The sequence below is a fragment of the Pyrgilauda ruficollis genome, unplaced genomic scaffold (genome assembly GCF_017590135.1).
Source record: "Pyrgilauda ruficollis isolate IOZ18807 unplaced genomic scaffold, ASM1759013v1 scaffold294, whole genome shotgun sequence".
Taxonomy (NCBI): domain Eukaryota; kingdom Metazoa; phylum Chordata; class Aves; order Passeriformes; family Passeridae; genus Pyrgilauda; species Pyrgilauda ruficollis.
The window spans coordinates 85,261-95,694 of NW_024524311.1; the positions used below are offsets into that span (position 1 = coordinate 85,261).

At 47.3% G+C, this 10,434-nt stretch overlaps 1 long non-coding RNA gene across 1 annotated transcript; it reads left to right on the forward strand.

Annotated features, from left to right (window-relative positions):
• The first annotated feature begins 7,257 nt into the window (after positions 1–7,257).
• Positions 7,258–10,243, forward strand: LOC121356328. Its single transcript, XR_005955542.1, has 3 exons — positions 7,258–7,393; positions 9,654–9,695; positions 9,984–10,243. It is a non-coding gene; the product is annotated as an uncharacterized LOC121356328 (long non-coding RNA).
• Positions 10,244–10,434: the final 191 nt, after the last annotated feature.

Here is a 10,434-nt window from a genome sequence, read left to right on the forward strand (position 1 = left end):
TTGGGGTGATGCCGGTGGCACTGGGTGACCCTGAAGGGTTTCCCAGCCTTGATTCTGGGATTCTGAGAAGATCCAGCACTTTTTAAACTCCACCTTTAGGGCAGGTTGGATAAGTCAAAGCTTGTGATGCTCAGGCTGGAGAAAAGGAGGCTCAGGGGGGACCTCACTGCTCTGCACAGCTCCTGCCAGGAGGGGCAGGGAAAGGAGGAGAGGAAATGGCCTCAAATGGCACCAGGGGAGGCTCAGGTTGGAGACTGGGAAAGAAAATTTCCCTGGCAGAGTGGTCAGGCCTTGGGCTGAGCTGCCCAGGGAGGTTTGGAGTCACTGGGATTGTCCCAGAGGAGTCTGGATGTGGCCTTGGGGACAGGCTTTGGGGTGATGCTGCTGGGGTTGGGTGATCCTGGGGGGCTCTTCCAGCCTTGATTCTGGAATTCTGGGATCCTGGCAGGGCCCTGCTCACAGCTCATTTCCCATCTGCTCAAACTCCTGTGGAGCACAAAGCCTGACCCAGCCCCAAACTGAGCAGGAGCAGCCAGAGAGCAGGAGAGGCAGAAATCCTCGTGCCACACCAGGTCCAGGGCCCAGCAGCTTCTGGAGGCTGAAATTCCCACTGGAAATTAAAGTTCTCCACCCCTTCTGCACCTTTCTCTACTCTTTCTCTGCCATTCCAAGCCCCTTTTCCCACACTCATTTAATAATCTCATTTTAGTGAGACTATTCCTGTGAGTAAGATCAAGTAAATGCTTGTGGAACACTGAAATTCTGAAATTCCATCCCCTTTATTCAGCCTCCACGGGCTGGTTCATGTGCATTCCATGTCAGCCTGTCAAATCCTGAGGAAAAGCTTCCCAGGACTGGAAATCCACCAGCTTCCCACAAGTTTACAAAAGGGAAAACATAAATCAAACCCCCTGAGGTCCATCTTCACATGGCCCCCAAACCAGGGTGCTTGGGATTTTCCAGCATCCTCCTCCCAGTCCAGTCTGATTAAGTTCTTTCTTGACTTTCTACAAAGTTTTTCTTTTTCAATTTTACTACAAGTTTTTTATTTCCCACATTCTCTTATGGAACAAAATAAATCCAGCAGCTCCACCAGCACTACTGCAGCATTTTGCTATTTCTGTGCTCCACCTTAGTGAGGAGGCAGCGCAGAGCAGGAGGAATATAAATTATTATTTCATCTGGGGTGTGCACTGAGAACAATTGCCATCCATATTGATTAACCCCTGGGGGTTTAAGCCCAGAGGCTGTGAAATCCCAGCTGAGGCAGGATCTGCTTTGGGCAACACTGCTTGCATGTTCCTGTGATAACACTCCGAGTTTCCCACCCTGTGATATCACACACTTCTATTCAAACTGCACACCCATAATCTCAGTTTTATTATTGAATTTTGGAAGCTCCTCCAGGCCCCCAGGTCAGTGCAGTGTTCTCCTGGGGGTCAGTGCCTGGCAGCACAGAGTCTGGAATTCTCAGTTCCAGGGTTCCAGCAGTGCCACCCAGGGAATAATGTGTTGTCCCAGCCAGGACTGTGCAGTTCCTGCAGCTCTTTGCCAGCAATGATTAAAGTTACTCTAAAATGGAGTAATCTGAGGAAAAAACCCACACCAGTTATGAGTTTTTAGCAGCGCCAGAAATCATTTGATGGTTTTTTTAGCTCAGATTTAAAGAGTATAAATCACCAGAGATTCTTCCCCCCGACTGCAAACCTTGCAAGCTTCGCTGGCTTCACTGAGGTGCCACAAATTCACACTGAATTTGGGTTAAAGACTCATGGAACCATAGAAATGTGGAATGGTTTGGGTTGGAGGGAACTCAGTGATCATTTAATTATTTAATTCCACCCCTGCCAAGGGCAGGGACACCTTCCACTGCCCCAGGGTGCTTACTGTTGTTAGCTATTTGCTGTGGTTAGATGTTTATCTAACGTTAGATATTTACTGTTATTATTTATCTAGTGTTAGATAGTTATTTACCATTAGATATTTATCTGTTGTTAGATGTTTACTATTTTAGATGTTTATTATTGTTAGTTATTTACTATTGTTAGATACTTATCTGTTATTCAATACTTATCATTAGTATATATTTAGAATAGAGACTCAGCAAGGTAAAGGCTTTGTCAAGCCTCTAAAGGGTGGAAATGATGCCTCAGGTTTGGCTTTTCTATTTTCACATCCTGTGCTGCTTCAGTGTGTGGGTCTGGGTTCATATTATGGGATGGTGAGCTCTGTGCACAGAGCAGGGACACAAAACAATTCCTGCTCCAGCTGGGCACCAAGGACAAATGATCCAAATCTCAGCCCAGGAGCACAAACCCCGTGGGCTGCAGAGAGAAAAACAAGCAGGATGGGAGTGCAGGGGCTGAGCTGGAATTGGACACTGAACTGCAATGTGCACATGGAGCAGAGCTGATCCCAGGGAGAGACCCCGGGAGCGCTCGTGCATTTTGGGACCATTTGGGTTCATCCTGGGTGCAGCCCTGGCTGGGCTCTTGTGCTGCCCAAGGTGCATCCATGGAGGAGATCCTTGAATCAATCCCTGCTTTATTCTGGAACTCTGCCCAGCCTAGGGCAGCCTTCTCAAGGCATCACACCCTGGGAGAGGAACAAGGATGAGAGAAATATCAGTTATCTCCTGAGCCTTGAGCTTCTGGATTTACACTCAAATTTCCACAGGAACCCAACCCAAAATCCACCTCCAGTGATCATTTCCATGGTCTTCAGGAGCCACTGGAATATGTTCCAGCAAGGCACTGGGCTGCTGAGTTTCTCTGTAGCACATTTAATCCTGTCACCTGTTTCCTTCATTTTTCCCACTTCTTCTTGAACCATGGCTGTGTTTTTGTGTTGGCTCTGCCTTTAACCTGGTTTTACATGGAATCATGGAATGGTTTGGGCTGGGAGGGACCTGGCTTGTACAGTCCCCACTCTCATAAGGCCAAATTGGTGTGGAAGAAAACCAAGTTTCTGTGGGAGGTGTCCCTGCCCATGGCAGAGGGTGGGACAACACGGGCTTTAATGTCCCTCCCAACCCAACCCAGCCCAAACCATTCCATGATTCTGTGTATGCGTGCTTTTTATACCTTCTTACAAAACTCACAAGTTTACACTTTGCTCACTGGTCAGGAAACACAAACAAAGTGCTCATTGGAATGGGCAGCTGCAGGTTTCTCTTACTTCTCCTTCTTTCTTTCTTGGTTTCTGTATCAATGACCTTGGTGGGAAATCCTTTCAGGAGTGAACATGGATCAAACTTCTCTCTCCTCACAGAAGTCGCTGTAAAACCTCTTCCACACATGGAGGCCTTTTAAGAAATCCCTGCTTTATTTTTTAACTCTGTCCAGTTCTGGATCTACCTTCCCAAGGCATCACCCCAGTGTCCAGCCTGGCCTTGGGCACTGCCAGGGATCCAGGGGCAGCCCCAGCTGCTCTGAGCACCCTGTGCCAGGGCCTCACACCCTGCCAGGGAGGAACCTGAGCCTGGAAAGGGATTTCAAACAACCCTGCCCAAAACAAAAGGGTTCTCAGCACACACAAGGCTCTGCCCAGGTTTCTGAGCCAACCAAGAGACCAGAAATGTGCCCGGGTGTCAGAACTGGGGACAAACCCCAGAGGTGGCAGCAAGGGACAGGAATGAGTCACGTACTGGAGAAGCAGCAGAGCTGCTGTGGCCCCGGCCTTGCACAGGAAATGTCTCAAAACAAACAAGTGAAAGCAGCTTTTGTGGGGACAGAAAGCACAGCTGGGCAGAAACCACAAACCTGGCAGCACGGCAGAGCACAGGGCAGCACCTCGCAGGAAGGCTGTGCATTAAAAATGATAATAATAATAATAATAATAATAGAATTACTGGCTTTCATTTTGACTGTGCTGATCCATGACATACTGGGAGGTTTAATAAACTGAGTTGAGTTCTGCTCAGACAGAACTCAGGCTTCCAAAGGTTTGATGAAAACTTGCCAAGACAAAGAGCATAAATTGGTGTATACTGAATTTTAACACAAGTAATTCCCACCAGACTTCCCAATGGCTTTTTCAGTACTTTTTTCCTAGAGAAACAGCATCACCTTCAGGCCAAAAAAAAAAAGATACATTCCAGTTTTTTTAATTGGGAAAACTTAAGAGAAATACATCTCAAATCTTGCACATTTTTTATTTCTTTCTGAGTCAAGATTGCAAAACATGAACATGCAAAAAAAAAAAAAAAATAATAGCACTGTACACAAATTTAAAAATTAATGGGAAGGAACAGTCTCTCCTATTTATGGATGCACTGAAGCTTAAGAAGACCCCACACAGAAAAAATCAAGACAGGAAAAATATAAATATGCAATTTTAATTCTCCATTTCTTTGCCACTTTTACCAACTACTGTGGCAATTGTTCTGCAAGCTGAAATCCCCAGTGACAACAACACAGACAAAAGGCCCGTGTGGTAGAGGAACAGTAGAAAACAGGATGTTTCAGGCTGTGCAAGAAGACATTCTCAGCAGAAATCAGACGTCTGCTCAAAATTCAGACATCAAATGCTAAACCACAGCAGGAAATGCTTGTGCCCTGCAGAAAGAGCAAAGCCTGTCTGCTGAGAGCCAAGGGAGCAGCCTGTGCTGCTGGGAGGCTCCCTGCTCATGGCATGGAACAAGCTGAGCTTTAGGGTCCCTCCCAGCCAAACCAATTCCACAACTCCTGGTTTTAAATCAGGTTGGATTAACTGTGCCAGGGAAATAGCAGTGAACTCTCCAGGTTGTTTTCTCTGACTTTGTTTGAGAAACAAAGGGCAGAGGCTGCAGAGAAGAGGAAATTCAGCTTTTGAGCCGTTTCCTCAGACACCTACTGCCCTGCCCAGGGCGGCTCTGCAGGGCACTGCCAGGGCCTGAGCTGCTCCTCACCCAGCCTGGCAGGGACTGAGCCCCAGGGACAGCACAGCCTGGCTGAGGATGCACCAGGGACAGCACAGCCTGGCTGAGGATGCACCAGGGACAGCACAGCCTGGCTGAGGATGCACCAGGGACAGCACAGCCTGGCTGGGGATGCACCAGGGACAGCACAGCCTGGCAGGGACTGAGCCCCAGGGACAGCACAGCCAGGCTGAGGATGAACCAGGGACAGCACAGCCTGGCTGAGGATGCACCAGGACAGCACAGCCGGGCTGAGGATGCACCAGGGACAGCACAGCCTGGCTGAGAATGCACCAGGGACAGCACAGCCTGGCAGGGACTGAGCCCCAGGGACAGCACAGCCTGGCTGAGGATGCACCAGGACAGCACAGCCCGGGCTGAGGATGCACCCACGGAATGCTCCAGGGGGAATGGGCCCTGCAGGGGCTCCAGGAGAGCTGGACAGGGACTGGGGACAAGGCCTGGAGGGACAGGAGCCAGGGAATGGCTGCCAGAGGGCAGGGCTGGGTGGGATACTGGGAATGAGGAATGTGGGAATCTTAAAAATCAGAGGGTTTTGGGAAAGCTGTATAAGGTAGGTTCAGAGACAGCAGAACTGTGATTAGGAGTTCTGCTTCACCCTGGGAGGGTGGGCAGGGCTGGGGTGGGACTGGATGATCTCTGTGGGTCCCTTCAGCTCAGGACATTTTGGGATTCTCTGATTCACTGCCCACCCTGTGCCAGGCCTCTCCAGGGGACACCTGCAGGGATGGGCACTGCAAAGCTCCCTGGGCAGCCCCTGCCAAGGCCTGAGCACCCTTTCCATGGGCAAATTCCTGCTGCTGTCCCAGCTGAGCCTGCCCTGGCCCAGCCTGGGGCTGTCTCCTCCCCAGCACTGTGGCAGCCCAAGGGAAAAGAGCTGTTGGTAATGGCCTTGGGTTTTTGAGGTTAAGTGGTTTTCGTATCCTTACAAGTGGTTTATCCAAAGTCTCCCAGCAGCTGAGGGTGGCAATAATGCTACAGGCGCAGTGGGGTTCCATGGCTTGGGTATATTCAGGATTTTGTAGAGGTCCAAGGGTGTCAGGATGGTGCCAGACTCTGCTCAGTGGTGCCAGTGGCAGGACGAGGAGCAATGGCCAGGAACTGAAACACAACAATTCCAGCCCAGCCTGAGGAAGAACTTCCTTCCCTGGAGGGGCAGAGCCCTGGAAGAGCTGCCCAGGCAGGGGCTGGAGGCTCCCTCTCTGGAGACATCCCAAACCCCTGGGCACGTTCCTGTGTCACTGCCTGGGCAGGGGGCTGGCATGGGTGGTCTCAGAGGTCCCTGTGCAGGCTCAGAATGTTCCTCTGCAGACTTCCCTGCTGTTAGTCAGCCTCTCAGTATTCCCATAAGCTGATTTATGTAAGTAAATAGACCATCTGCTTGTTTCAGAGATGTAGGGGAGAGCTTTTCTGAATATGAGCCGCTGACTTTCAAAACATCAAAGCTGCTTTTTTTTCTTTTCTGATTGGAAGCAAATGTAGCCCCACCCAGCCTGAACCTGAGAGCCAGAAAGGGGTTTAGTTCACCTGAACTTAACAGATTATTTCTGTCCTGTGTTAATATAGGAATATACAAGGTTATATATGAATATATTATATATATTAATTTATATATATTATATTAATTTTAAAGTATTCATTATATTATATATATATATTTAAAATCATGCCAGAGTGTGCTCTGGCATGATTTTAAACCGGTTGTTTTTCAGAGAAAATAATTCCAGTTGTATTTGCAAATAATGTTAAATTAAATAGCAGTTAATTTTTGAGGGGAAGATTTTTTAGAAATAGATACACCTTTGCCCAGCTAACTCAAAACCAGGTCGTGTGGATATTAATATTAGGAGGATGTTTAATAGAGTAAAAAATAACAGTGAAGAGAAGGATTATTTTAATAGCTCTTATGCATTAAAAGATTGTAACAAACTTCATAACTTCTTTGTAATTAATTTTTTCTAAGTGCTCTGTTGATCTTTTCCCTTTTTGGAAACAATTCCTACAATGGTTAGGAATTTATTTCAAACAAAGCCAAACAAAGTTTGTTTTCATTGTATTAATGGAGTGAGTGGCATGCAATTTTCAGATACTGTCTAAATGCAAAGTTCATAGAAATAGTTATACAGTAGTTTCTGCTTTATTTGAAGTGGTAGAAGCCCATTCCACGTGGAAAAAGGAAAGTGCTGTTGCCATGAAAATGCCATAAAATGATAAAGATCAGTGCCCCCCAGTAACTCTTGCAGTACCACTGCCCTCCCTCAGACACTGGAGAGGGTAAAACAAGTCTGTACAGAAACTTTGGGTTAATTAAAAGTGATTTACTAAGGCAATTTACTGTGAGCATTTAGTAAAATGTGTTGTTTTTCATGTATTTGTAGGAACAGAAGCAAAATGTTCCTTTTGCAAGCAGAGGGGTTTGCTTGTTAATCTCCACGAGAACCCCAATGGATGTGCCAATGCCTCTCTGTCAGCTTGGTAAGTACCTCAGCCTTTGGGGTAGAGAGCAGCACTGCAGGGGGCTCATTAATTCATTAATAATCCTGCTGAGTTAATGAAGTAAGAGACCATTATGGTATTGTGGACCTCTCCCCGGAGTGATTCCCAGAATAAGGATCTCTTGTGTTACCCCTGCGTGCTCCGTTCTGTGCTTAAACCATGAGCAGGGGCTGGAGCCAGGCTGGGAGAGCTGGGGTGCTCACCTGGAGAGGAGAAGCTCCAGGGAGAGCTCAGAGCCCCTGGCAGGGCCTGAAGGGGCTCCAGGAGAGCTGGAGAGGGACTGGGGACAAGGGATGGAGGGACAGCACACAGGGAATGGCTGCCAGTGCCAGAGGGCAGGGCTGGGTGGGATTTGAGGTCCCTTCCAGTCCAGGCCATTCCATTCCATGGTTCTGCCTCCCTGCACATTTAGAAACTCTCAGTTAGATATGAGGGTTTTTATTTTTTATTCTGAGTTTTTCCAGCACTCCTCAGTTTCTGGCTTAGCAGGTGAAGCAAGCTCAGTTTGGCTGAGCTGTACTTGTGAGAAGGGAGTTTGTTAGGTTAGGATCCTTTAATTCTGTAAAAAGGTCAGATCATCATCCCAGAACCCCAGAGTGGTTTGGGCTGGGAGGGACCTGCAAGCCCATCCATCCTGCCAGGGCAGGGACACCTTCCCCTGCCCCAGGCTGCTCCCAGCCCCTGTCCAGCCTGATCTGGGACACTGCCAGGGGCAGTAGAAGCTCAAATTGGCCAAGATGCTGAAGAAGATTCCCCATGCAGTTCCCAGACCATGTGTATTTCCCCAGGCTGAATCTTCCCAGTTACTTGTTCTCAGATATTTGTCTTGGCTGTGTCTCCTTTGTAAGAGTGTAACACAAACAGTTTTGCAACTGTTCAACTTCCTTTGCTAAATTTGTTTGTTGAAACAAAGTTCAGAGGCAGTTTGAGCTGTGAACGGAAAGGAATTTGGTTTGGGTAGAGAAGAGGCATTGAAAAATCAAATAATGCTAACTGGAATACAGCAGCAATTCAGCAGACACAATTTATTACAAATCTGAGCTTGTGTTCAGATAATAATAATAGGAGTTAAAATATTGCTTTATTTATCCCCACTGGATTTTTTTTTCAAATGGGTGATCTCCTACCTCATTAGAAATCCATTGTTCTGCATTTAGCTGCAGTTAAACCCATTATTTGTGGATTTCCATAAAGATTGTTTAAATTTTCTAGTTCAAGGCCCAGATTTCTCTTCTCTTTTCAGTCATGCTGACTGTGGCACATCTTTTTAACACAACAGGTCAAGACAAAAGAGAGTTTTAGGGAAGACAAGGAAGGAACTCCCCAGATTTTCCCATGGAATTCATGTCAAACAGAGAAGACATGTTTGGAATTAAAGTAGTGACTGCTTTGGCCAACTGAGTGTGGGAGTCAGCATCTCCTGAGTCAGAGGCATGACCACAAAGTGCCTTAAAACAAGAACAGGAAGTTTCTCCTTGTTGCCCTCAAAGCAGAAGGGAGGCTGAAGGTTCTTGAGAAAAAAAAAATAAGTCAGAACAAAAACTTCAAGTGTTTTGAAGCACTGTGTTGAAAAGATGGGAGCAATGAGAAGCTGGGTCGGTCAAGGAAAAGAATCCTGGGTGCAGTGAGAGCCAGGGTGGATCACAGCCTCCTGGGGAGGTTTTACAGGAAGATGTAGGAACCTCTGGAATGGCAGGATTGCCAGGGAAGCTGTGGCTATCCCTGGCAGAGCCCAAAGCCAGCTTGGAGCAGCCTGGGACAGTGGAAGGTGTCCCTGCCATGGCAGGGGTGGCACTGGGTGGGCTTTAAGGTCCCTTCCAACACAAACCATTCTGGGATCCATGAGGGTGAGTCAAGCAATAATGGAATATTTTCCCAGATCAGTTCTAAAATTCTTGGGATGGCTTGAAAAGGTGTTTGAAATACAGTCAGAGTCCTCTGAGACATCATTTGATGAGAACATCTTGGGTGCTTTTGCTGACACTGAGTCTTGAACATCACATGGAGGGAGCAGCATAGGGATCCAGGACCCAGCTCCTCCTCAGAGCCCCAGGTTCATGGACACTTCTCCCAGGCTCTGGAAAGAGGGAAGTGTAGGAAAGTCTAGGAAGGTGTGAAAGAAAGTAACAGTTCCACCAGGGAGTACTGGGGTGAACCCAATTGTTGCAAATGAATACTTGCAATACAAGTCAGGTCCTGTGGCTGCACCAATGCATTAACACAGAGTTTCACTTTCCAGTGTGCCTCACCTTTCTGTCTACAGCTGTTTGCAGCCAGCCTGGTAAGAGTGTTACCATCTTTAAAATGCTTTTCCTAACACATTTCATAGCTTGCACATCCTCACCAATCATCATTTTGGAACTTCATGCTTTTTGGAGAAAGAATTGAGAGAAATGTAATCCATGTGCACAGTGCTTTGCATTGCTGTGTCTGTTGTGCTGAGCTCTCCCCTGTGGCTGCTTTTTGGGGCAAATCCTGAGCTGCTCTAAATGGGTTTATTTATTAGAATGGTTGCAAAACTCAGAGTTGTTTGTTGGGGGCTGGGATTTTGTTATTTTTTCCTTTCTAGAAAGAACTTTGGAGGGGCTTCCTTACAACCTCCAGATGGACTCCCACAATTTCCAGCACATTTTGTCCTGGCAGGCAGACCATGACCCAGCTGTGCCAGCATCCTACAACGTTCTCTACAGAGACCGCAGGCAAGTCACACAAAATAAGGCACAAATTCTGCTTTTACTGTCTATTGACCCAAAGAGGAGGGAGCTTTGCAGTGCCCATCCCTCCCCTGGAGGTGGCACTGAGTGCTCTGGGCTGGGGACAAGGTGGCCATGGGGCACAGCTGGCACTGCCTGGGCTGGGAGGGCTGTGCCAGAATCCTCACTGATTTGGGGATTCTGTGAAAATAGTAAGGCTGAGATTTTTCTCTGTTTTCTTGGGGTTTTTTTTTTAGGTTTTTTTTTGTTTGTTTTCTGGGTTTTTTGGGGTGTTTGTGGTTTTTTTTTTTTTTGGGGGGGGGTATT